The 24,694-nt window shown below is 47.9% G+C and overlaps 1 long non-coding RNA gene across 1 annotated transcript in view; it reads right to left on the reverse strand.

Moving 5' to 3' along the window:
• The window catches only part of LOC130368573 (uncharacterized), a 178,585-nt gene extending 158,646 nt beyond the window's left edge, over positions 1-19,939 (reverse strand). Inside the window, exon 1 of the long non-coding RNA XR_008892508.1 lies at positions 19,826-19,939. This is a non-coding gene — a long non-coding RNA (uncharacterized LOC130368573). The remainder of the gene's footprint in view (positions 1-19,825) is intronic.
• Between the last annotated feature and the right edge of the window lie 4,755 nt (positions 19,940-24,694).

Genomic DNA, 24,694 nt, shown 5'->3' on the forward strand with positions numbered 1-24,694 from the left:
CCAGATGTTGCAAAACTACAACTCCCTGTATGCCAAAACTGTCCAGGCATGCTGGGAGTTGTAGTTCTGCAACATCTTAAGGGCTAGATGTTACAGAACTACAACTCCCAGCATGCCTGGACAGTAAGGGCATGCTGAGGATGTGTAGTTTTGCAACATCTGGAAGGGCACAGTGGTCTCCAAACTGTGGACCTCCAGATGTTGAAAAACTGCAACTCCCTGCATGCCCAGACGCCAAGGGCTGTCTGGGCATGCTGGGAGTTGTAGTATACAGGGTCCCATTACAGCAATGCATGTCGCTTTACGACGACGTGCATTGCTGTAAAGGGCCCGACCGCGGCTGAAGAGGAACTCACCTGTCGCCGCCTTCATCGCCGGGATCCGGGTCTTCAGGGACAAGGTAAGTACCGGGGCCGGGCCCCAGCACTCCCCCATCACCCGCCGCGTCCTCTGGTCTTCCTCCCATCCTCTCCGGACATCCAGGGGCCGGGCAGGGCGGGAGGAAGTAACCCCCCCCCCCCTGCGATTGGTCGGTTAGCTAACCGACGGATCGCAGGGGATAGGAGGAGGTGGCAGGCTTGCCACCTTGCTCCTATACTTCAGCATGGTCCTGGCTGTCTGTGACAACCGGGATCATGCAAAATTACCGGGCGGTCGGGTCCCAGAGACCCGATCAACCCGGTATCGCCGCAGATCGCAGGGGCGATTTCCCTCGCGATTTGCGGCGAATGGCCCCCCTCGGCGTTTGCCCTGGATGCCTGCTGAAGCATTTCAGCTGGCATCCGCTTCCGATCTCTGCCCGGCGCGTGGCAGGGACCGGAAAATGTCAGGGCGTAAGTTTACGCCCTGGGTCCTGAACAGGTTAAACGGCACAATACAAACAAGGATTTAATTGGTTAAAAAGTGTACTAGAGTTGCTGAATATTTTCTTATGGATACCTAACCAGCCAAGAAGGCTTAGATGATAAAGGAGTATTCCAGGATTTTTCTTTATTTAACTATGCTACAGGGGCTTCATAGTTAGTGCAGTTCATAATATGATGTCTGTACCTATGTTTCATGGTGGTGTCACAATTCTTCTGTGATTTTTGCCCCAGGGTTTAATTTTAACAGCATACAAAATGAAGGTTGTCCCAGGTTGCAGAGTGGCTTTAGAAATTACATCACTTGTCAGATGATCAGAGGGAGCCTCTGTCTTTGCTTCAATAGGGGGAAGTGACTACTGGGTGGGAGAAAGATTTTTCAGTTTTTGCAACAGCTGGAGGCACCCTGGATAGAAAACAGTGGTCTAATGCATAGAAGGGATCACAGGTGTGTTTCAATAGGTGGGGTGTCTGGTGTGTGGGAGGGAGAAAAGTGACCTCAGACTGGAATTTGTAGTTTAAGGAAACAAACTTCAACAAGAAATACCAGTTCACAAAAAGATTTTGGCCTCAGTGTTATGGTAATCTCACAACATAGCCATTTAGCCCCAAGACAAGCGCAGATTCTTTCTAAGCATGTCCATTACTGCCTGCCAGGTATGTACTAAAATCACCTTATGGTGGATAACACCACATACTACCTATGTTTTGGATGATCAAATAGCCTTCTGGCTTGTCTAGTTGATCCTTAGAAAATTGTAGAATGAGTCTAATCCACGCTGTTTTTTTCCATGTGATTTCGGCCGAAGGCCTGCTCCCACTCTCTGACATCTGCCCTGATAGTAACCCCCGTCCTCATGGTCCCTTTGAATACATTCAGTTGGGGCATTTCTATTCCTCTGTGGCTCACTCGAGCCGTTTACACCGAGAGTTGACTCCTTTTGAACAACTCTGTCTTACCCCTCCTTTGCCTTTTCATACTTTTGGCTTTCTGTATAGACTATGGCTTTCTCGCTACAATTCTTCCTTACCCTCGTTCTGCACCGCTTGGGATGCGGAGCTTCACGCTCAGTTTACTCAGTCTCAGTAGCAGAAATGTTTCCTTCTCTCCCATAAGTCTGTCATAGCTATCAGATCACAAGACACAAGATAAGATCCTTTCTCATTGGTACCGAACTCCAGAGCAGTTACATTGCTGGTACCTGTCAGTATCTGAAAGCTTCATTCTTTGCTGCTGAAGAAAGGACTGAGACAGTCCTGAAATGCGTCCAGCGTCCCCTCAATACCTATTGAGACCACCAGTATATTTGCCCTGCTTAAGTCAATAGCAGTCCGATACCGGACAATAAACTGTCAATCACCCAACACCCGTTGAAGGAGACATCCGCACCTCGCTGCCACGAGGACGCCACCGGCACATGTACGTGCGCATCCGCAGAACCGCTGCGACAACACCACCCGCAACCCACCATCTACCAACATCACCACTGTGGGAGACTGCCGAGTCTCCGGTGATGCTGCCGCTTACCAAGACAGCTACTCAGTGCTAACACACTGCGGGATTACACAGCGCATCAGGAGGAGATCGCAGCATCCCCGTGAAGTTCAGCGCATCAGTGTCCGGGAGCGGTGAGATACAAAGTATCATACAAATATGCATGCATATTAACAGTGACTGCACACTAGCTGTTCATGTTGAATATTGTCTACAAATAGCAAGTTTATCTTCTACTTAAACGTTGAAGTGCTTAAATAGCCGGACTCATCTGAACGGTTGCTACGGGTTACTAACCTTATGGTTGCCATTGGTTACCACAATACCAGAATCGGTCTATATGAGCAGGACTTTTTTTTTTATGAGAGGAGATTATTTACCATAGAGGATGGACTGAGACTCTCCCACCCAGATCCCTCTCTGTATATATGTTTATGGTGGTCTCTATATTCTTATTTTATATCTTTTATAATTTTTTACAAGTATATTTTTATACTGTACTATACATATGCTATAGTTCTTAATAGTTGGTGCTGCACCTACACAGGGGCCCTGTGAGACGGATTTGTAAATTACTTCTATTAAAAAATCTTAATCCTTTCAGTACTTATGAGCTTCTGAAGTTAAGGCTGTACTTTTCTGTCAAAGTGCTATCTGATGACACCTGTCTCGGAAAACGCCAAGTTTAGAAGAGGTTTGCTATGGGGATTTGCTTCTAAACTGGGCGTTTCCCGAGACAGGTGTCATCAGAGAGGGCTTAGACAGAAAAGAACAACCTTAACTTCAGAAGCTCATAAGTACTGAAAGGATTAAGATTTTTTAATAGAAGTAATTTACAAATCTGTTTAAAGGGGTTCTCTGGTGCTTACACATCTTTTCCCCTATCCAAAGGATAGGGGATAAGATGCCTGATCGCGGGAGTCCCGCCGCTGGGGACCACCGGGATCATGCACGCGGCACCCCGTTTGTAATCAGTCCGGAGCGTGTTCGCTCCGGGACCGATTACAGGCGACCACCGGGCCGGCTGCGTGTGACGTCACGCCTCCGCCCCCCTTGTGATGTCACGCTCCGCCCCTCAATGCAAGCATACGGGGAGGGGGCGTGACAGCTATCACGCCCCCTCCCATAGGCTTGCATTGAGGGGCGGAGCGTGATGTCACACGGGGGCGGAGGCGTGACATCACACGGCGCCGGCCCGGTGGTCACCTGTAATCAGTCCCGGAGCGAACACGCTCCGGGGACTGAATACAAACGGGGTGCCGCGTGCATGATCCCGGTGGTCCCCAGCGGCGGGACTCCCGCGATCAGGCATCTTATCCCCTATCCTTTGGATAGGGGAAAAGATGTGTAAGCACCGGAGAACCCCTTTAACTTTCTGGAGCCAGTTGATATGTATAAAAAAGTTTTTTCCCGGATAACCCCTTTAAGGACCCAGAGCGTACCTGTAAGCCCGTGGGAATTTCGGTCCAAACCGCGCGGGGACCGGACCGGGATGACTGCTGATATCTATCAGCAGGCATCCCGTGCAAATCCCCAGGGGGGTCCTGAGACCCCCCATGTCAGCGATCACCGCAAATCGCCAGTCAATTCAGACCGGCGATCTGCAGCGATTCCGGGTCATACGAGTCTCCTGTGACCCGGAAAATAAGGGGGATGGGGAGTGTGCAAAACACCCACGATCCCCCTGAAGGCATAGGAGTGAGGTGGCAGGGGTGCCACCCCTCCTATCCCTGCTATTGGTCGGTCAGAAGCGACCGACCAATAGCAGATCGGGGGCGGGGGGGATGTTAGAATTCGGCTCCCTCGTTCTGCCCACCCACAGTATTGCGGGCAGAACGGGGCAACTGTCCTGTGACCGGCACCAGAGGTCCTCTTACCATCGGAGGAGACGATCGGCAGCCTGTGAGTTGCCTAGCAACATCTGGAGGGCTACAGTTTGGAGACCACTCTAGAGTGGTCTCTACACCGTAGCCCTCCAGCTGTTGCAAAATTACAACTCTCAGCATGCCCAGACTGCTGTTTGGGCATGCTGGGATTTGTAGTTTTGCAACATCTGGAGGGTCACAGTTTGGAGATCACTGTGTCTCTAAATCTTGCAAAACTACAACTCCCAGCATGCCCAAACAGCTGTATCACCATGCTTGGAGTTGTAGTTGCGTACCTGCAACTGTTGAATAACTACATCTCCCAGCATGCCCTTAACCCCTTAAGGACTCAGGGTTTTTCAGTTTTTGCACTTTCATTTTTTCCTCCTTACCTTTTAAAAATCATAACCCTTTCAATTTTCCACCTAAAATCCATATTATGGATTATTTTTTGCGTCACCAATTCTACTTTGCAGTGACAGTCATTTTACCCAAAAATTCACGGCGAAACGGAAAAAAAAATCATTGTGCGCCAAAATCGAAGAAAAAACGCCATTTTGTAACTTTTGGTGGCTTCCGTTTCTACACAGTGCATATTTCGGTAAAAATTACACATTATCATTATTCTGTAGGTCCATACGGTTAAAATGATACCCTACTTATATAGGTTTGATTTTGTCGTACTTCTGGAAAAAATCATAACTACATGCAGGAAAATTTATACGTTTAAAAATGTCATCTTCTGACCCCTAAAACTTTTTTATTTTTCCACGTACAGGGCGGTATGACGACTCATTTTTTGCGCCGTGATCTATTTTTGTTTTGATCAGACTTTTTGATCACTTTTTATTCATTTTTTAATGGTATAAAAAGTGACCAAAAATACGCTTTTTTGGACTTTGGATTTTTTTTCACGTACGCCATTGATCGTGCGGTTTAATTAATGATATATTTTTATAGTTCGGACATTTACGCACGCGGCGATAGCACATATGTTTTTTTTATTTTATTTACACTGTTTTATTTTTTTATGGGAAAAGGGGGGTGATTCAAACTTTTATTAGGGAAGGGGTTAAATGACCTTTATTAACACTTTTTTTTTTGCAGTGTGATAGGTCCCATAGGGACCTATAACACTGCACACACTGATCTCTCATGCTGATCACTGGCGTGTATTAACACGCCTGTGATCAGTGTTATCGGCATTTGACTGCTCCTGCCTGGATCTCAGGAACGGAGCAGTCATTCGTCGATCGGACACCTAGGAGGCAGGTAAGGGCCCTCCCGGTGTCCTGTAAGCTGTTCGGGATGCTGCGATTTCACCACGGCGGTCCCGAACAGCCCGACTGACTAGCCAGGATAGTTTCACTTTCACTTTTGAAGCGGCGGCTTTGACCGCCGCTTCTAAAGGGTTAATACCGCACATTGCCGCGATCGGCGATGTGTGGTATTAGCCGCGGGTCCCCGCCGTTGATGAGCGCCGGGACCGACGCGATGTGATGCGGGGTCGCGCTGCGACCCCGCTTCATATCGTGGGAGCCGGCGTAGGACGTAAATATACGTCCTGCGTCGTTAAGGGGTTAAGCAATCAGTACATGCTGGGAGTTGTAGTTTTGCAACAGCTGGAGGCACACTGGTTAGAAAATACGGAGTCAGATAACAGAACTTAACTTAACCAGTGTGCCTCCAGCTGTTGCAAAAGTACAACTCCCAGCATGTATGATCTGTCAGTGCATGTTGGGAGTTGTAGTTTTGCAACAACTGGAGCCCCCCCCCCCCCCCAATGTGAATGTACAGGGTACAGTGAGGTTCCTGCTTCAAGTTTGAGCTGCAGCAAATTTTCTGCCGCAGCGCAAACTCCTAGCGGGAAACTCACCATAAACCACCGCCCGTGTGAATGTACCCTAAAAACAATACACGAACACATAATAAAGGGTAAAACACTACATATAAACCCCCTTACATTGCCCCCCCCCCCCCAATAAAAATGAAAGACGTATGGTACGGCAGTCTCCAGCTGTTGCAAAAGACCAACTCCCAGCATTTCCAGACAGCTACTGACTGTCCAGGCATGCTGGGAGTTTAGCAACAGCTGAAGGCACCCTGTATGGGAATCACTGGTGTAGAATACCCCTATGTCCACCCCTATGCAAACCCTAATTTATTCCTCAAATGCGCCTGGCGCTCTCGCACTTCAGAGCCCTGTTGTATTTCAAGGAAACAGTTTAGGGCCACATATAGGGTATTTCCGTACTCGGGAGAAATTGCACTACAAATTTTGGGGGTCTTTTTCTCCTTTTACCCCTTATGAAAAGGAAAAGTTGGGGTCTACACCAGCCTGTTAGTGCAAACAAAATGTACACTAACATGCTGATGTTATCCCATACTTTTTATTTTCACAAGAAGTAGAAGGAAAAAAGACCCCCAAAATTTGAAGTGCAATTCCTTCCGAGTACGGAAATACCCCATATGTGGGCGTAAACTGTTTCCTGGAAAATCGACAGGGCTCCAAAGTGAGAGAGCACCATGCACATTTGAGGACTAAATTAGGGATTGCTTAGGGGTGGACATAAGGGTATTCTACACCAGTGATTCCCATACAGGGTGCCTCCAGCTGTTGCTAAACTCCCAGCATGCCTGGACAGTCAGTGGCTGGAAATGCTAGGAGTTGTTCTTTTGCAACAGCTGGAGGATCCGTTTTGGAAACCCTGCCGTACGATACGTTTTTCATTTTTATTGGGGGGGGGGGGGGGGGACACAGTGTAACGGGGTGTATATGTAGTATTTTACCCTTTATTATATGTTCGTGTAGTGTATTGTAGTGTTTTTAGGGTACATTCACACGGGCGGTGGTTTATGGTGAGTTTCCCGCAGAAAATTTGCGGCAGCTCAAACTTGAAGCAGGAACCTCACTGTAAACCCGCCCATGTGAATGTACCCTGTACATTCACATTGGGGGAGAGGGGAGGCAAACCTCCAGTTGTTGCAAAACTACAACTCCCAACATGCACTTACAGACCATACATGCTGGGAGTTGTACTTTTGCAACAGCTGGAGGTACACTGGTTGTTGTGCTGGGCACACAACAAGGCTCAGGAGTGAGAGCGCACTATGTACATTTGAGGCCTTAATTGGTGATTTGCACAGGGGTCTGACAGAAACGCAAAAAAATGAATATCCACATGTGACCTCATTTTGGAAACTACACCCTCTTGGAACGTAATAAGGGGTATAGTGAGCATTAACACTATGGTGTTTGACGAATTTTCCTTAAAGGAGTAGTCCAGTGGTGAACCCAGTGGTGAACAACTTATCCCCTATCCTAAGGATAGGGGATAAGTTTGAGATCACGGGGGGTCCGACCGCTGGGGCCCCCTGCGATCTCCTGTACGGAGCCCCGACAGCCCGCGAGAAGGGGGCGTGTCGACCCACGCACGAAGCGGCGTCCGACACGCCCCCTCAATACAACTCTATGGCAGAGCCGAAGCGCTGCCTTCGGCAATCTCCGGCTCTGCCATAAAGATGTATTGAGGGGGCGTGTCGGCCGCCGCTTCGTGCGGAGGTCGACACCCGCTATCTGGCCGGAGAGCCTGGCCCCCGTACAGAGAGATCGCAGGGGGCCCCAGCAGTCGGACCCCCCGCGATCTCAAAGTTATCCCCTATCCTTAGGATAGGGGATAAGTTTTTCACCACTGGACTACCCCTTTAAAGTTGGATGGGAAAACGAAAATAATAAAAAAAAAATTTTTGACTAAAATGCTGGGAAAAAAGCCCCCCAAAATTTGTAACCCCATTAAGAACAAACCCCATATGTGGATGAAAAGTGCTCTGCGGGCTAACTACAATGCTCAGAAGAGAGGGAGCGCCATTGGGCTTTTGGCGAGAAAATGTTTCCGGAATTGAAGGCCACGTGTGTTTACAAAGCCCCTATAGTGCCAGAACAATGAACCTCCCCCTAGGGCTGGGCAGTATACCAGTTCATACCGGATACCGTTTTTTTCCCCCTCACACGATATCAATTTTTGCCCATACTGGCATATCGGTCGGGCCCCACCCCCAAATGAATTACTTGTGACGGAGCCGCGGGATGTGCAGAAGCGGGAGCCGCTGAGCTCACGTGGGGTGCACATCCCCGCTCCCCCTGCAGCTGCTGCTTGTTCTCAGTGATCAGAGGCAGGGGAAAGCACAGAAACTTCATCCCCTGGCTCTGATGTTTCCCTCAGCCCCGAGCCTGCTCCCTGCTCAGCCCCCCTCTCCCCTTCCTGAAGGCTATTTGTTTATCATACCAGTCCCCAGGCGCGGGTTCTGCAGGACCTCCTTCCCCCTGCAAGCACTAAATGTGACAGGCAGGCACAGGACATCTTATCTTCATCCCCGCTCTGTTCTCTGAGCCCCGAGCAGGGACGGGGATCAGAAGCTCTGCCGCGCCCGTACATTCAGCATTTGCAGGGGGAGAAGGCTCTGCTGATTCTTACATTTCCGTCCCTGCTCGGGGATCAGAGAACGGAGCGGGGACGAAGATCAGAAGCGCTGAGTCTGCACATTCAGCGCTTGCAGGGGGAGAAAGCTCTGCAGCGGCCGCAGCTGGGGACCGGGATTATAAACTGTGCAGCGGCGAAAATGTAAGTGAATAGCCGTTAGTGCGCCCATGGGGGAAATCATGATAGCGCTGCGGCTGACAGTTAACCCCTTCCCTGCCATGGGGGCCGTGTGCACGGTCCCCATGGCGGGGAAGGGGTTAACTGTCAGCCGCTGCACTTATACACTGTTTCCTCCATGGTATCACGGTAATACCGCCATAACTTGAAAAAATACCGTGATATACATATTAGGTCATACTGCCCAGCACTACCTCCCCCACATGTGACCCCATTTTGGAAACTACACCCCTCATGGAATGTTATAAGGGGTACAGTGAGCATTTATGCCCCACGGGTGTCTGACAGATTTTTGGAACAGCGGTCCGTGAAAATGAAAAATACAATTTCTCATTTGCTCAGCCCACTGTTCCAAAGACCTGTCAAATGCCAGTGGGGTGTAAATGCTCACTGCGCCCCTTATTACATTCTGTGAGGTGTGTAGTTTCCAAAATGGGGTCACATGTGGGGGGGGTCCACTGTTCTGGCACCACGGGGGCTTTGTAAACGCACAAGACCCCCAAATTCTATTCCAACCAAATTCTCTCTCCAAAAGCTCAATAACGCTCCTTCTCTTCTGAGCATTGTAGTGTCCCAGCAGAGCACTTGACGTCTACACATGGGGTACTTCCATACTCAGAAGAGATGGGGTTATACATTTTGGGGGGCATTTTCTCCTATTACCCCTTTTAAAAATGTACACTTTGGGGGGAAAAATGCATTTTAGTGGGGGAAAAAAAGGAGATTTTTTAACACTTACCGTAAAATCTCTTTCTCGAAGGATCCATTGGGGGACACAGACCGTGGGTGTATCTTGCTGTCTCTAGGAGGTGTGACACTATGGTAATAAAAAAAGTCAGCTCCTCCCAGCAGGATATACCCGCCTCCAGGCTCTGAGCTAGTCAGTTTAAGTTCCAGAGCAATAGGAGGAGACCAAAAGGGCAAAGAAAAACCCAAAACTGTCCGAGAACCAGAAGAAAAAACACAACAGAACATACCCTCGGACAGAGAACCAAAGGAAAAAACCCAAAAAAGGAGGGAGCTGTGTCCCCCAATGGATCCTTCGAGAAAGAGATTTTACGGTAAGTGTTAAAAAATCTCCTTTTCTCTATCGGCTCCATTGGGGGACACAGACCGTGGGACGTACCAAAGCCGTCCCTTGGGTGGGCAGATAAATAATCAGGTAGACGGCCGATCCACTGCCGCATGCAACACTTTACGACCCAGACTAGCATCAGCCGATGCGAAAGTATGAACTCGGAAAACCTCGAGAGAGTGTGCAAAGACGACCAGGTAGCCGCCTTGCAATCTGCGAGGCCGAGGCTCTATTCAGGAGAGCCCAGGAAGCCCAACAGAATGTGTGGAATGAGCCACAACCCTGAAAGGAGGAATCTTCCCCTTACAGCGATAGGCTTCCGCAATGGCGGACCGAATCCACCGAGAAACGGTGGCCTTGGAAGCAGGTTGTCCTTTGCGAAGACCTTCCGTAAGGATGACAAAGGAATCACACGAAGAAGTGATGGAGAGATCACACGAAACGAAGAAGTGATGGAGAGATAACACCGAAAAGCCCAAAACTACATCCAGATTGTGTAGTAAGCGCTCCTTAGGATGAGAAGGAGCCGGACAAAAGGACGGGAGGACAATGTCCTCATTGAGATGAAAGGGCGAGACCACCTTAGGCAAAAAGGAAGGAAGTGGCCGGAAAACGATCTGTCCCGGTGGATCACCAGAAACTGAGAACGGCAGGAAAGAACTGCCAGTTCAGACACCCTCCGGATGGAGGTGATAGCAATAAAAAACGCCACTTTCCAAGAAAGGAGGCGGAGAGACACCTCTCTAAGGGGCTCAATGGGTTCACCCTGGAGGGCACTCAGAACCAAGTTCAAGTCCCAAGGGGGAGAAGGTGACTGATAGGGAGGAACAGCGTGCGCCACTCCTTGCATGAAGGTCCGGACATGAGAAATAGAAACCAGGGGCCGAAACCTGACCTTTAAGGGAACTGAGAGACAACCCCAGATCCAACCCCGACTGCAAAAAAAGGAGAGAAGACAGGGAACCGAGAAGGTCACCGGGGAGAAGTCCTGAGCTTCACACCAACGAAAATAAAACCGCCAAGTACGGTGGTAAATTCGTGCGGAGGAGGGCTTACGAGCCTAGAGCATGGTGTGAATGACTTGGAAAGAGAACCTGCGGGCCCTCAAAACCACGGTCTCAACCGCCACGACAACAAATGCAGCGACTGTAAATTGGGGTGGCAAGAGGACCCCGAGAGAGTAGGACCGGGCGGAGCGGAAGGCGCAGAGGAGAGTCGTCCAGGAGCCTGACTACGTCGGCGTACCACAACCTTCGGGGCCAACCTGGAGCTACCAGAAAGGCGAGGACGTCCTCTGCCTTGAGCTTCCTCAGGGTCCCGGAACTTGGACACAAACAAAAGGATCTTCTGATTGTGCCGGAACGCGAAGAGGTCCACGTCCAGAAGCCCCAGAGACCTCCGGATGAGGAGACCACTTGCCGGGGTCGGGTGAGGACCGACTGAGGAAGTCCGCTTCCCAGTTGAACACTCCCGGAATGTGAAACGCTGAAATGGCCGGAACCTTACTCTCCGCCCAGGTGCGAATCTTGGTCACCTCGGCCATGGCTGCCGCCCTGTAGATTATGTACGACACGGCCGTGGCGTTGTCCGACTGAACGCAGACAGGACGAGACTGAAGACGGGACTCCCAATGAAGAAGACGAGGAAGAATCGCCCGTAATTCCAATATGTTTATCGGAAAAGGGGTCTCCAGGGGAGACCAGAGTCCCTGGACCGTCCAATTCCTGAACACGCCACCCCAGCCCGACAGGCTGGCAACCGTTGTAACAACCTGACAGAGAATGGGAAGAAATGACCGCCCTTGGAGAAGAAGGGGGGAGCGGAGCCAGGAGCCACCAGAGCAGAGACTGACGGACCCTGCGAGGGAGAACAATCTGACGATCGAGGGACAGAGGAGACCTGTTCCATCGAGAGAGAATCGCCAGTTGAAGGGGGCGGTAATGAAACTGGACAAAGGGTACGGCCTCCATAGTTGCCACCACCCGACCCAGGACGTCCATACTGTGCAGATGGAGACTGATACATGGGTCCGAAGGGAGCGGACCCCCGACCCGAGCGCCAGACGTTTGTCAGGCGGAAGACAAATGCGGCAGAGGCCGTCAAATTGAAGTCCCAGGAAGGATAGAGACTGGGTAGGACAGAAAACTGACTTGTCCCGGTTGACAATCCACCCGAAGCGAGTCAGAGAGTGGAGAGTGACGTCCAGATTCTCCAGAATCTGGGCTCTGGTCGGAGCCTTGATGAGAGGGTCGTCCAGATAGGATATCAGCGAGATTCCCCTCGACCAAACAGGCCCAAAACTGGCGCAAGGATCTTTGTGAGGACCCGAGGAGTCGTGACCAAACCAAAGGGGAGGGCTACAAATTAAAAGTGCCCCTCCGGAACCGCAAGCGTAGGTACCGATGATGGCCCAGAAATATTGGCACATGGAGGTAGGCATCCTTGATGTCCACCGATGAAGGGAACTCCCCTTGTTCCAGGGACGCCACCATCGAACGAAGCGATTCCATTCTGAAGTAGTGGATGAGAAGGTGACGGTTGGATTGGTCGCACAGAACCGTCCATCTTGGGGACCACAAAAAAATTTGAATAGAAACCCCAAAAAACGTTCCCCTGGAGGAACGGGGACGATAACCCTCTGGAGAAGCAGAGACTGGAGAGCCGCTCGAAATTGCTTCGCCAGAGGAGGAGAGCGGGGGGCCCGCGATCGAAAAACGCGATCACTCGGAAGGGAGGCGAATTCGATCCAGAAACCGTTGGACACCACATCTCTGACCCCCAGAGTCCTGAATGTGTGAAGTCCAGATGTCTCGGAAAACAGGAGACGACCTCCCACCCGAAAGAAACCGCGGGTGGCGGCCTCACTTCATGCAGAAGTGGGCTTGCGGTTGCCCGATTTGGGCCCAAAACGGCCGGACCGGTTTGAGTCCGACTTCCAAGCCGGGCGTGCCCGGGACGAGGGAGCCTTCTTGTCCCGCGAGGGCGCTTGCCCAGACCCTTAGCTGGAACCAGAGGTCCGAAATGACCGAAAGGAAAAAGGACTTCCATTGGGAAAAAGGTATTTTGAGGTAAGAAGGAACTCTTACCTCCCGTTGCCGCGGAGATAATCTCATCGAGGCGTTCGGCAAAAGGACGGCCACCCGTAAAGGGAAGCTCAGTGAGAGACCTTTTGGAAGCGGCATCCGCATTCCAAGCTTTAAGCCACATTAAGCGGAGGAGAGCCTCTAGGTGACCCACCGCAAAGGCAGAACAATGGGCTGACTATGTGGAAGCTGTGCACAGAAAGTCCCCAGCTTTAGAGCATTGGAGAGCCAGAGCAGATAGATCCTCTGGGGGGGGGGGGGGGGGGGGGGGGAGAGGGATCCTGCTAAGATATCCTGATGGAGCTTTTGGCACCACTCTGAAAGGGCCTTGGACACCCATGTCAAGGCGAAGATGGGAAGAAGAGAAGAGCCAGCAGATTCAGAAGCAAACTTCGCTAAGGATTCTACCTTCTCGTCCGTGGGATCCTTGAAGGCAGCGGCAACTGCCAGAGGCAGTGTAGTCGCCCTAGAGATCCGGGAGATTGGTGGATCCACTGAGGGAGGGGAAACCACCTTAGCGACAAAGTCCTTGACAAATGGATAACGTTCTTGGATTGTCTTGATTCCCAGGAACCTCTTGTCTGGATGTTTCCATGCAGATTCCAGAATGTCGTCAAAGTCAGCGTGAGAGCTGAACATTTGAGGTGCTGGCTTAGCACGATGAAAGGATACTTCTGGATAGACATCCGAAGATCCTGGGTCCTCTAGGTGAAAGGTGTCTCTTATGGCTGTCACCAATGAGTTCACCATTGCAATTGAGTCCGAGCGGTCCTCTGAGTCAGATGCCGGCTCGGAAGCCTCGTCCACCAGGGGAAGTGAATGAGTAGAGGCAGTCCTGGAGGGGGGCGACCCTGACCGGGTACACAGCTCTGGCATGGCAGAGCGGCAATTCCGAGAACGTCCTCTGGAGGAGCGACGTTCGTGCCCAGATGACAGGGGGGCGGGACCCACGAGGGGAACGCCCACATCTATCTGAAGACTCAAATGGAAGAGTCAGACGAGGCACCCCTAGTACGCTTGTGAGAGCATGAAGCATGAGGAGATGAGGAGCGGGCCCTCTCAGAGGTCCTGCGCAGGGGAGACCCCTTCAGGGCGGACACCACTACCACCGAACGGGAGACTTGGGTCAAGTCAGCCATATACTGGGTCAGGGAGAAACCCAGGGTCGTGGAGCGGCTGAACCAACCGGAACCGAAAGGGCATCAGGGGGTACCAGGGTGTCTGGGGGAGAAGTGGAGCAGGCAGGGCAAGTGGGCTCAGCAGAGCAAGACATCTTGGTATTACAGTGCGTACAAAAATAATAAGTCACTGAAGTTCCAGGTTTCTGACTAGAGGGAGGAACAGCTCTGGGAACGGACATAATGGTGAAAAAAGAGATAGAGAGAGACTAGCCTTCTCCCCCTGGTCTGTGTTCCCTGTCAGCTGCAGTGAGGAGAACCCACTCCGTGCAGCTAAGGAGACTAAAAAAGACCAGCCAATAGAAAAGGAGGGGCGTGCCCGAAGTAAGGCACCCAGTAACAGGCCCCAACATTGTGAAAATCGCGCCCACGGCGCTGATTGGAGGCTGCTTCGCGCCCCTGGAAGCTCCCAGCCCTGGGGGTGGAGCTAAGACCGTCCGAGACGGACCCATAAAACTGAAGATGGGCCAAAAACAGGTGGTCTCCAGAGGTTGCGAGTCCGTACCTATGGAGAAAAAAGGGGGGAAAGTACTTACCTCAGTCAGAAGAACTTACCTAATGGAGTCTTCAGTGAAGTCTTCAGCCAGCTTATGGTCCCTGCATCACGCCTAGCTGCTATGCTAGAGACATAGGGGGACCCGGACCCATGAGGTACCACCCAGGCGCTGACCGTTGGCGAGGGGGGGGGGGGCTTAACAGCGCATATACGCAATGTCTGTGCCCCCTTACTCGCAATGGGGAAACAGTGAACTGCAGTTCCTGAGTCCCCACCTGAAAAAGGAAAGGAAAGGGAATAATAAACTAACACATCCCTATACTAGGAAAATAAAAAACAGAAGACCTGGACTGGAGAATCCAGCCCATGTCAGGGATGTGGAATTTCTATCGCCCGACGCCCGGGACTAGCAGTTTTGGGCGCCGGGCAGGTGAAATTGTGCGGCCCTTAGCCCGGCTTCGGGCAAGCAGGGCCGGACCTGACAAGTGCGGCGATCTGCAGTCTGTATGGAGCGGGCTGCCGACTCCTGCCCGCTCCATACTCTGCAGCCTATGTCCTCGGAAGCAGAGCAGGGGAGATGAGAAGCTGTGTATTGGTCTTCTCTCCCCTGCTCTGCAGACGTGCGGGGGGGAGGTGAGGGGGCGTGGCTTCTTGCTCCCCGTGCAGACCTGCGTCCTCTGCCTTCACTCCCCCAGCTGTAGCTTCGGAGAGCTGAGGGGAGGAGACGCATCTGCACGGGGAGACTGTATGCGGTGCTCTGCAGTATGTATGGAGCGGGCTCCGGACTCCTGCCCGCTCCATACTCTGCAGCCCCCGGCTGTTCTCAGTAGCCGGGGGCCGCCGCTAATAGCCAGCATGCGGCGATCGCCGCGGCTGGCTATTAACCCTTTAGATCGCCGCTGTCAAAGCTGACAGCGCCATCTAAAGGGAGATGAGAATGCTCCCTGGTGGGCTAGTGGGGTGGATCGCCCCCCCGCAGCGCGATCGCAGGGGGGGCGATCCACTGTGGGGGTAGACGGAGGACTTACCTCTGCTTCCTCCTGTCCCGGCTCTGTCATTGATAGATCCTGGCTGGACCAGGCTCTATCAATGGATCACAGAGCACACAGATTTATAGAGTTCAATAGAACTCTATTAATCTATATGAGGAATCTAATGATTCCTCCTATAAGTGTAATAAAATGTAAAAAAAAAAAAATAAATAAAATAAAGTTTTAATAAAAATTTGAAAGACACACATTAACCTAGTGGTCTTCAAACTGTGCCCCTCCAGATGTTACAAAACTACAATTCCCAGCATGCCAGGACAGCCGTTGGCTGTCCGGGCATGCTGGGAGTTGTAGTTTTGCAACATCTGGAGGGCCACAGTTTGAAGACCGCTGCATTAACCCCTTCCATGTTAAAAGTTCAAATCACCCCCTTTTCCTATATAAAAACATGTAAACATAATAAAAATAAACATATTTGGTATCGCTTCGTGCGTAATTGTACAACCTATTAAAATATAACATTATGTATCCCTTACGGTAAATGTAAAAAAAATACCAAACCACAGATTTGCAATTTTTATAATATCCCAGAAAAAAAAGTTAAAAAGCGATTAAAAAGTCAGATCAATACCAAGATGGTACCGATACAAAAAACTGATTATGGCGCAAAAAATTAGCCCTCATACAGCCTGGTATGCGGGAAAAAAAATAAAGCTACAGGGGGTTAAAAAATGGCAATTAAATTTTTTTTAAAAAGTCCAGAATTAGTAAAACATGACGTAAACAATACAAATCTGGTATCTCTGTAATCAGGCGGCCTAAAGTATAAAACTAACATGTTACCTCAACCACAAGGTAAATGGCGTAGAAAAGAAAACCACCAAATCTGCTAAATTATCTTTTACTATTTCAATTTCACTTCCCCAAATATATATATATATATATATATATATATATATTTGGTTCGGAGAATATGTTCTTGAAAAATTAAAAGGTATCATTATAGTAGGTAGTTATGCTATTATAGGGCGAGGAGGAAAAAAACGAGAGCGTAAAAGCGAAAATTGGCCCGGACAAGTGGATCGTCATGAGGGACAAGTAGATTTTGCTCCATTTTAGTCCCGTGGACAAGTAGTTTTTTATAAATTTCCACAAGGCGGGTATATCCTGCTGGGAGGAGCTGACTTTTTTTATTACCATAGTGTCACACCTCCTAGAGACAGCAAGATACACCCACGGTCTGTGTCTCCCAATGGAGCCGATAGAGAAAAATAATTTACACATCCATCTTTAACGAAAAGTCGTCAAACACCTGTGGGGTGTTAAGGCTCACTGTACGCCTTGTTACGTTCTTTGAGGGGTGTAGTTTCCAAAATAGTATGCCATGTGGGCTTCCTAAATGTGACATGCCCCCCAAAAACCATTTCAGAAAAACTCACTCTTCAAAATCCCATTGTCGCTCCTTCCCTTCTGAGCCCTCTAGTGCACCCACAGAGCACTTGACATACACATGAGATATTTCCTTACTCGAGAGAAATTGAGTTACAAATTTTAGGGTGATTTCTCTCCTTTTACCCCTTGTAAAAATTCAAAAACTGGGTCTACAAGAACATGAAGATTTAGAATTTTTTCCTTCACTTTGCTGCTATTCCTGTGAAACACTTGAAGGGTTAACACACTTACTGAATGTCATTTTGAATACTTTGAGGGGTGCAGTTTTGATAATGTGGTCATTTAGGGGGTATTTCCAATATGAAGGCCCCTCAAATCCACTTTTGTGAAAAATTGGAAAATTGCTGCTGAACTTTGAAGCTCTCTTATGTCTTCCAAAAGTAAAAACATGTCAACTTTATGATGCATACATAAAGTAGACATCATGTATATGTGAATCAATATGTAGTATATTTGATATGCCCATTTTCCTTATAAGCAAAGAGTTTCAAAGTAAAAAAAATTTTCATCAAATTTTGGAACTTTTCACCAGGAAATGATGCAAGTATCGCCAAACTTTTACCGCTAACATAAAGTAGAATAGGTCACGAAAAAACAATCTCGGAATCAGAATGAAAAGTAAAAGCATCTAAGAGTTGTTAATGCTTAAAATGACAGTGGTGAGATGTGCCAAAAAAATGGCTGGGTCCTTAACGTGAAAAAGGGCTGGGTCTTTAAGGGGTTAATCTCTGATTGTATCTAGTCTGATCCAGCTCTTTCTGTTTGCATTGCTATGCCATATTAAGTCCCGCTACCAGGGGAGATATACTCTCTCTTGCGTTCAGATGATCTATGCCCTTTTGGGTATCTGGCTAATTTTGTTGACACCTATGATTGTATCCTTGGGTATGCACTTGTGCGGTTTTCATTCCTACTTGTATGTTATTTGTATTGGAAAATTAATAAAACTTTTCTTGCAATTTATTGTTGTTCAGTGCCCAAATTATTGTTGTTTATGAACTATTTAGCCAATATAAGAAAGGCCTTTAGTTGCTTAGAGGTTACCAATGGTTCTTTTGTGACCTCTTGGACTATTATGTATTAGGCCATGCAATATTCTTTGTTCGATGGCCACTCCTGGGAGGGAAATAATGTGCTTGAATTTCTCCATTTGTGCATCTGTCTGTCCATCTGTATGACAGATGATTGGTGGAGTCCAAACTCTTTAGAAATGGTTTTGTAATCTTTACCGTTCTACTGAGAATCAACAACTTCTGAGGTCCTTGGAATCTCATTTGTTCATGCCATTACACAAACATGTGTTGTGAAGATCAGTCACAAACTCACACCTGACACTTTCATCTTCAAATTATCTGCTAATCCCAGAAGTTCACATACTTTTACCTCTCATAGATATGTGATATTGGATCATTTTCCTTATTTGTTTGAAATGGTTTTCTTTTAGGACTGACAATCTGATGTAGTTTTAGATCAAATGTATGCAGAAATATAAAAAAAATTCAAAAGGGTTCACAAACTTTCAAGCACCATCATATTTTATCAGTGCTGAGAAAAGAAGTGACAATAATCAAAATCAACATGAGAGACCTAATGCTAACTATTGGACAGTCGTGTGTAATGCTTATAACCCTATTGGCCAATAGGCAAAAAAAAGTCACCTCAGTTACCAATCGTTGCAAAATTTCTGAAAATTTACATTTATTAATGACATAATGGAAAAAAAAGTAACAAATGGCAAATCTGACTTAATGGGGGTCATTTACTAAAGTGATCTCGACAGTTTTTTCTCAGGTATTGTGTCCAAATTGTACCGCTTGCTTTGTGGGCCAGAATTTGCAACCAACAAATCCAAACAACCCCACCAACTCTCCATTTCACTCAGAAAACCCAAAAAGGGGCTTGTCCCTCACCTTTTCAAAAAATCCAGACATATTGTAACACCCCACAAGCGTGGACCCACTATGCCACAAGTAGCAGCCGGCCAGGAAGGCTGAGTGGAGCAAACTGACACTATAAATAGCCTCACAGAAGAGCTGATCAGGTATTTATAGCAGAAGATGTGGGAACAGCTAGCCAAGAAGGCTACAGGTGCAGGCTGGTTGGAACAGACAGTCCAAGTTCATTAACAGGACAGACAGGTCGGATTCCAAGGGATAAGGCAAAGTCCAGTATACAGACAGGGATCAGGAACACAGGATCAGCAAATAGGCTTCAGGTCAGGTAACAGAGACCTGAGCGGTGCAGGATGCAATCCAAAATGCAACCTTGCAGAGGCCGAGAACAGAAGGTGTTTGGTGGACTGAAGTAGGATCCAATAGTGAGAGCATATAAGTTTTAGCCAGTGCTCACGCACGGACCCTAGGGGAAAGATCAGGAACTATACAGGAAACACACCAGAGCAGCAAGACCAGGAAGTCTGACAGATACCTGGCACAGAGGATGTCCCCTGATGCTGGTAAAAACCAGGACACATGGTACGTTGGTGGTTGCCAACCAGCAAAACGTAGGGAAAAAAATTGTAGGGAAAAATTTGTAAATACCATGGAAAAATACTTGTCAGGAAAAAACCCCACAAAGAATACGACACTCCATTCTTAGTAAATCAGAGCCAATGTGTCCTTATTGTCTACTGTATAATGAAAATTGCCAAGTGACTTGTCAAGGCACTTACTTGGGCACCTGAGCTTATACAGGGTATAAGAACTTCTCTTTCCACTCCACACATAAAATGCCACAGTATGCCAAAGCACCTCTAAGCAGCAACAGCAGTAACACCCTTCTGTAATGACAAAATGTTTTTTATTTATTATGTTTTGCATCAATCATCCCAATGAAAAAAAGTCCACCATGTTCACACATGTTTCCCTGCCCTCAGTGACATATTACACCTGGAAAAATCCTTGTGAACAAACAACACAAAAAAATTTGAATCAATAAATGAACACCTTGGGGACACAGGGCGTACGTCCCCGTCCCCAAATCCTTAAGGACTCAGGGCCGGGACCGGAGTCCCGTGATTCATGCGCCTAGTGCGCACAGCTTGTTTTGCCGTGCGGAGCAGCGCTGGACGCATTATCGGCAGGTTAGATGCCGATACCAATAACTTTCAAAATCGTGAATATCGGCCAATCCGATAATCGGTCGATCCCTACCCCTCACAGTCCAAAAAGTGCCATCTGGCATTGTTCTGTGCCCCATTGGCACAGCAGTGTTTAGGGACAGTTTTAGATTAGGCAGGGAAAGTTTGGGAGGTAAAAAAAAGATTTTTTTTTTCAGTGCACATCTGTAGGTGTCCACGGGTCCGCAGCACCTTCAGCTGCGTGACCCGGGCCCTACAGGGTCACTGCGGTCTGCGGCAGTGTTTTCTTTTTTTTTTGGGGGGGGGGGGGGGGCGGAGACCTTTTTTTTTTTGCTAAACATGTGGCCGGGCCCTCTTAGCATTAAAAGAGCGGTCCGCCACCGTTAGCTAAAGCCCACCCACCGCTGATCAGCGTTTTCTTTTTGTGGTGAAGGCTTTTTCTGGGTTATAGCGCCTTTTTTTATTTTATTTTTTTGCACCAATAGGCAGTCCGTGCCACCAGTAGCAGGCCTGTACTGTGTACTGTGCGGACGGACTGTACCTCTATGTGCGGCCTGCCCCACCGCTGTCAGTGACTTATCACTGATCAGCATTTTTTTTGGGTTCAGGCGGGTGCATTTTTTCGGGGTTAAGCATTTTTTTTTTTTTTCGGGTATTTTGTGTGAGGGTCTGTACGTGCCACCAGCCACTGTTCTGGGCTGAGTGGCCGGAACCCACACTGACTTCTGCGCTCCCTCCCTGCTGCGATAATCAGTGTGCACACCATTAGAGTAGGGAAATCGCCCGCAGGGCGTTTTCAGCGGAGGAGGCATATGCCATACTTGCCTCCGAAACTGAAAGCGCCCGAGAGAACGATGAAGACCCCACCTTCCTAATTTCCTCGTCCTCCTCCTCATCTAGTTCTGATGATGAGCCACCAAGGCGGCAGAAATGCCGCCAAGCGAGGCCGCAAACCTCCTCTGCTCCTGACTCTGTGCCTCATGCTAGTATGAGTCCCCCTGGCGCTCATACTAGTCAAGCCCCCCCCAGCCAAGTTTACTGGTTCCCGGTACCGACAAACTTGTCTGGACCACGAGCCCGTGATTTCTGAGTTTGTTGGCGACTCAGGAATCAAGATTGACATCGCCGGGTTCACTGAAATGGACTATTTCAGGTTTTTTTTCAGTGACTACTTTGTCAATCTAAAGGTTGACCAGACGAATCTGTACGCCCAACAGTTTGTCACCGCAAATCTGGGCTCCTTTTTAGCTAGGCCCGGTAGCTGGTTCCCAGTCAGTGCAGCCGAAATGAGGACCTTTTGGGGCCTCGTGCTGCATATGGGCCTAGTTGAAAAGCCAAAGGTCAGGTAATACTGAAGTGGGGACATCCTCTACCAGACCCCGCTCTACAGTATGGCCATGACCCTTCCCCGGTTCGAGGTCATTTGGAAATGTTTGCTGATAATGCATGCCCCCCCGAAATGATCCCGCATATGACCGCCTGTATAAAATCAGGCCGGTCATCAATCACTTCAGGGCCAAATTTTGGGAGGCCTATGTGCCTGAAAGGGAGGTCGCTATTGATGAGTGTCTCATCAGCTTTAACCCCTTAAGGACCAGGCCCATTTTGACCTTAAGGAACAGAGCGTTTTCTGCACATCTGACCATTGTCATTTAAAGCATTAATAACTATGGGATGCTTTTACCTTTCATTCTGATACCGAGAAAGTTTTTTCGTGACAAATTCTACTTTATGTTAGTGGTAAAATTTCATCGATACTTGAATCATTTCTTGGTGAAAAATTCCAAAATTTTATGAAAAAAATTGAAAATTTTGCATTTTTATAACTTTGAAGCTCTCTGCTTATCAGGAAAATAGACATTCCAAATAAATTATATATTGATTCACATATACAATATGTCTACTTTATGATTACATCATAAAGTTGACATGTTTTTACTTTTGGAAGACATCAGAGGGCTTCAAAGTATAGCAGTAATTTTCCAATTTTTCACAAAATTTTCAAAATCAGAATTTTTCAGGGACCAGTTCAGTTTTGAAGTGGATTTGAAGGGCTTCATATTAGAAATACCACATAAATTACCCCATTATAAAAACTGCACCCCTCAAAGTATTCAAAATGACATTCAGTAAGTGTGTTAACCCTTTAGGTGTTTCACAGGAATAGCAGCAAGTGAAGGAGAAAATTCAAAATCTTCATTTTTTTACACTCGCTTGTTCTTGTAAACCCAGTTTTTGAATTTTTACAAGGGGTAAAAGGAGAGAAATCTTCCAAAAATTTGTAACCCAATTTCTCTCGAGTAAGGAATACCTCATATGTGTATGTAAAGTGTTCGGCGGATGCATTAGAGGGCTCAGAAGGGAAGGAGCGACACTGGGATTTTGGAGAATTTGTTTTTCTGAAATGGTTTTTGGGGGGCATGTCACATTTAGGAAGCCCCTATGGTGCCAGGAGAGAACCGCCCCCCACACACATGGCTACTATTTTGGAAACGACACCCCTCAAGGAACGTAACAAGGGGTACAGTGAGCCTTAAGACCCCACAGGTGTTTGATGATTTTTCGTTAAAGTTGGATGTGTAAATAAAAAATTAAAAAATTCACAAAAATGCTGCTTTTCCCCCAAATTTTACATTTTTAAAAGGGGTAATAGTAGAAAATGACCCCCAAAATGTGTAATCATCTCTTCTGAGTATGGAAATACCCCATGTGTGGACGTCAAGTGCACTGCAGGCGCACTACAATGCTCAGAAGAGAAGGAGTCACATTTGGCTTTTGGAAAGAAAATTTTGCTGAAATGGTTTTTGGGGGGCATGTCCCATTTAGGAAGCCCCTATGGTGCCAGCAAAGCAAAAAAAAAAATAACCCACATGGCATACTATTTTGGAAACTACACCCCTCAAGAAACGTAACAAGGGGTACAGTGAGCATTGACACCCCACAGATGTTTGATGACTTTTCGTTAAAGTAGGATGTGTAAATAAAAAAACATTTCACTAAAATGCTGCTTTTCCCCCAAAGTTTCGATTTTTAAAAGGGGTAATAGGAGAAAATGACCCCCAAAATTTGTAACCCCATTTCTTCTGAGTATGGAAATACCCCATGTGCGGACATCAAGTGCTCTGCTGGCGCACTACAATGCTCAGTAGAGAAGGAGCGCCATTGAGTTTTAGGAGAGTGAATTTGTTTCGAATGGAAGTCAGGGGCCATGTGCATCTACAAATCCCCCCGTGGTGCCAGAACAGTGGACCCCCCCCACATGTGACCCCATTTTGGAAACAACACCCCTCACAGAATTTAATAAGGGGTGCAGTGAGTATTTACACCCCACTGGCGTTTGACAGATCTTTGAAATAGTGGGCTGTGCAAATGAAAAATAAAATTTTTCATTTTCACGGACGACTGTTCCAAAAATCTGTCAGACACCTGTGGGGCGTAAATGCCCACTGTACCCCTTATTACATTCCGTGAGGGGTGCAGTTTCCAAAATGGGGTCGCTTGTGGGGGGTCCATTGTTCTGGCACTATAGGGGCTTTGTATACACACATGGCATTCAATTTCAGACACATTCTCTCCAAAATCCCAATGGCGCTCCCTCTCTTCTGAGCATTGTAGTTTGCCCGCAGAGCACTTTACATCCACATATGGGGTATTTTCTTACTCAGAAGAAATGGGGTTAGAAATTTTGGAGGGCTTTTTTACTATTTTCCCTTGTGAAAATGAAAAATTTAGGGTAACAACAGCATTTTAGTGAAAACGTTTTTTTTTCTCATTTTCCCATCCAACTTTAATGAAAATTCTTCAAACACCTGTGGGGTGTGAAGGCTCACTATACCCCTTGTTACGTTCCGTGAGGGGTGTAGTTTACAAAATGGGGTCACATGTGGGTATTTTTTTTTTTGCGTTTGTCAGAACCGCTGTAAAATCAGCCACCCCTGTGCAAATCACCTATTTAGGCCTCAAATGTACATAGTGCGCTCTCACTCCTGAGCCTTGTTGTGCGTCCGCAGAGCATTTTACGCCCACATATGGGGTATTTCCGTACTCAGCAGAAACTGCGTTACAAATTTTGGGGGTCTTTTTTGATTTTACTGCTTGTGAAAATAAAAAGTATGGGGCAACATCAGCATGTTATTGTAAAAATGTAAATTTTTTTACACTAACAGGCTGGTGTAGACCCCAACATTTCCTTTTCATAAGGGGTAAAAGGAGAAAGAGCCCCTCAACATTTGTAGTGCAATTTCTCCCGAGTACGGAAATACCCCATATGTGGCCCTAAACTGTTTCCTTGAAATGCGACAGGGCTATGAACTGAGAGAGCGCCAGGCGCATTTGAGGACTAAATTAGGGATTGCATAGGGGTGGACATAGGGGTATTCTACACCAGTGATTCCCAAACAGGGTGCCTCCAGCTGTTGCTGAACTCCCAGCATGCCTGGACAGTCAGTGGCTGTCCGGAAA

Source organism: Hyla sarda, chromosome 4 (assembly GCF_029499605.1).
Source record: "Hyla sarda isolate aHylSar1 chromosome 4, aHylSar1.hap1, whole genome shotgun sequence".
NCBI lineage: Eukaryota > Metazoa > Chordata > Amphibia > Anura > Hylidae > Hyla > Hyla sarda.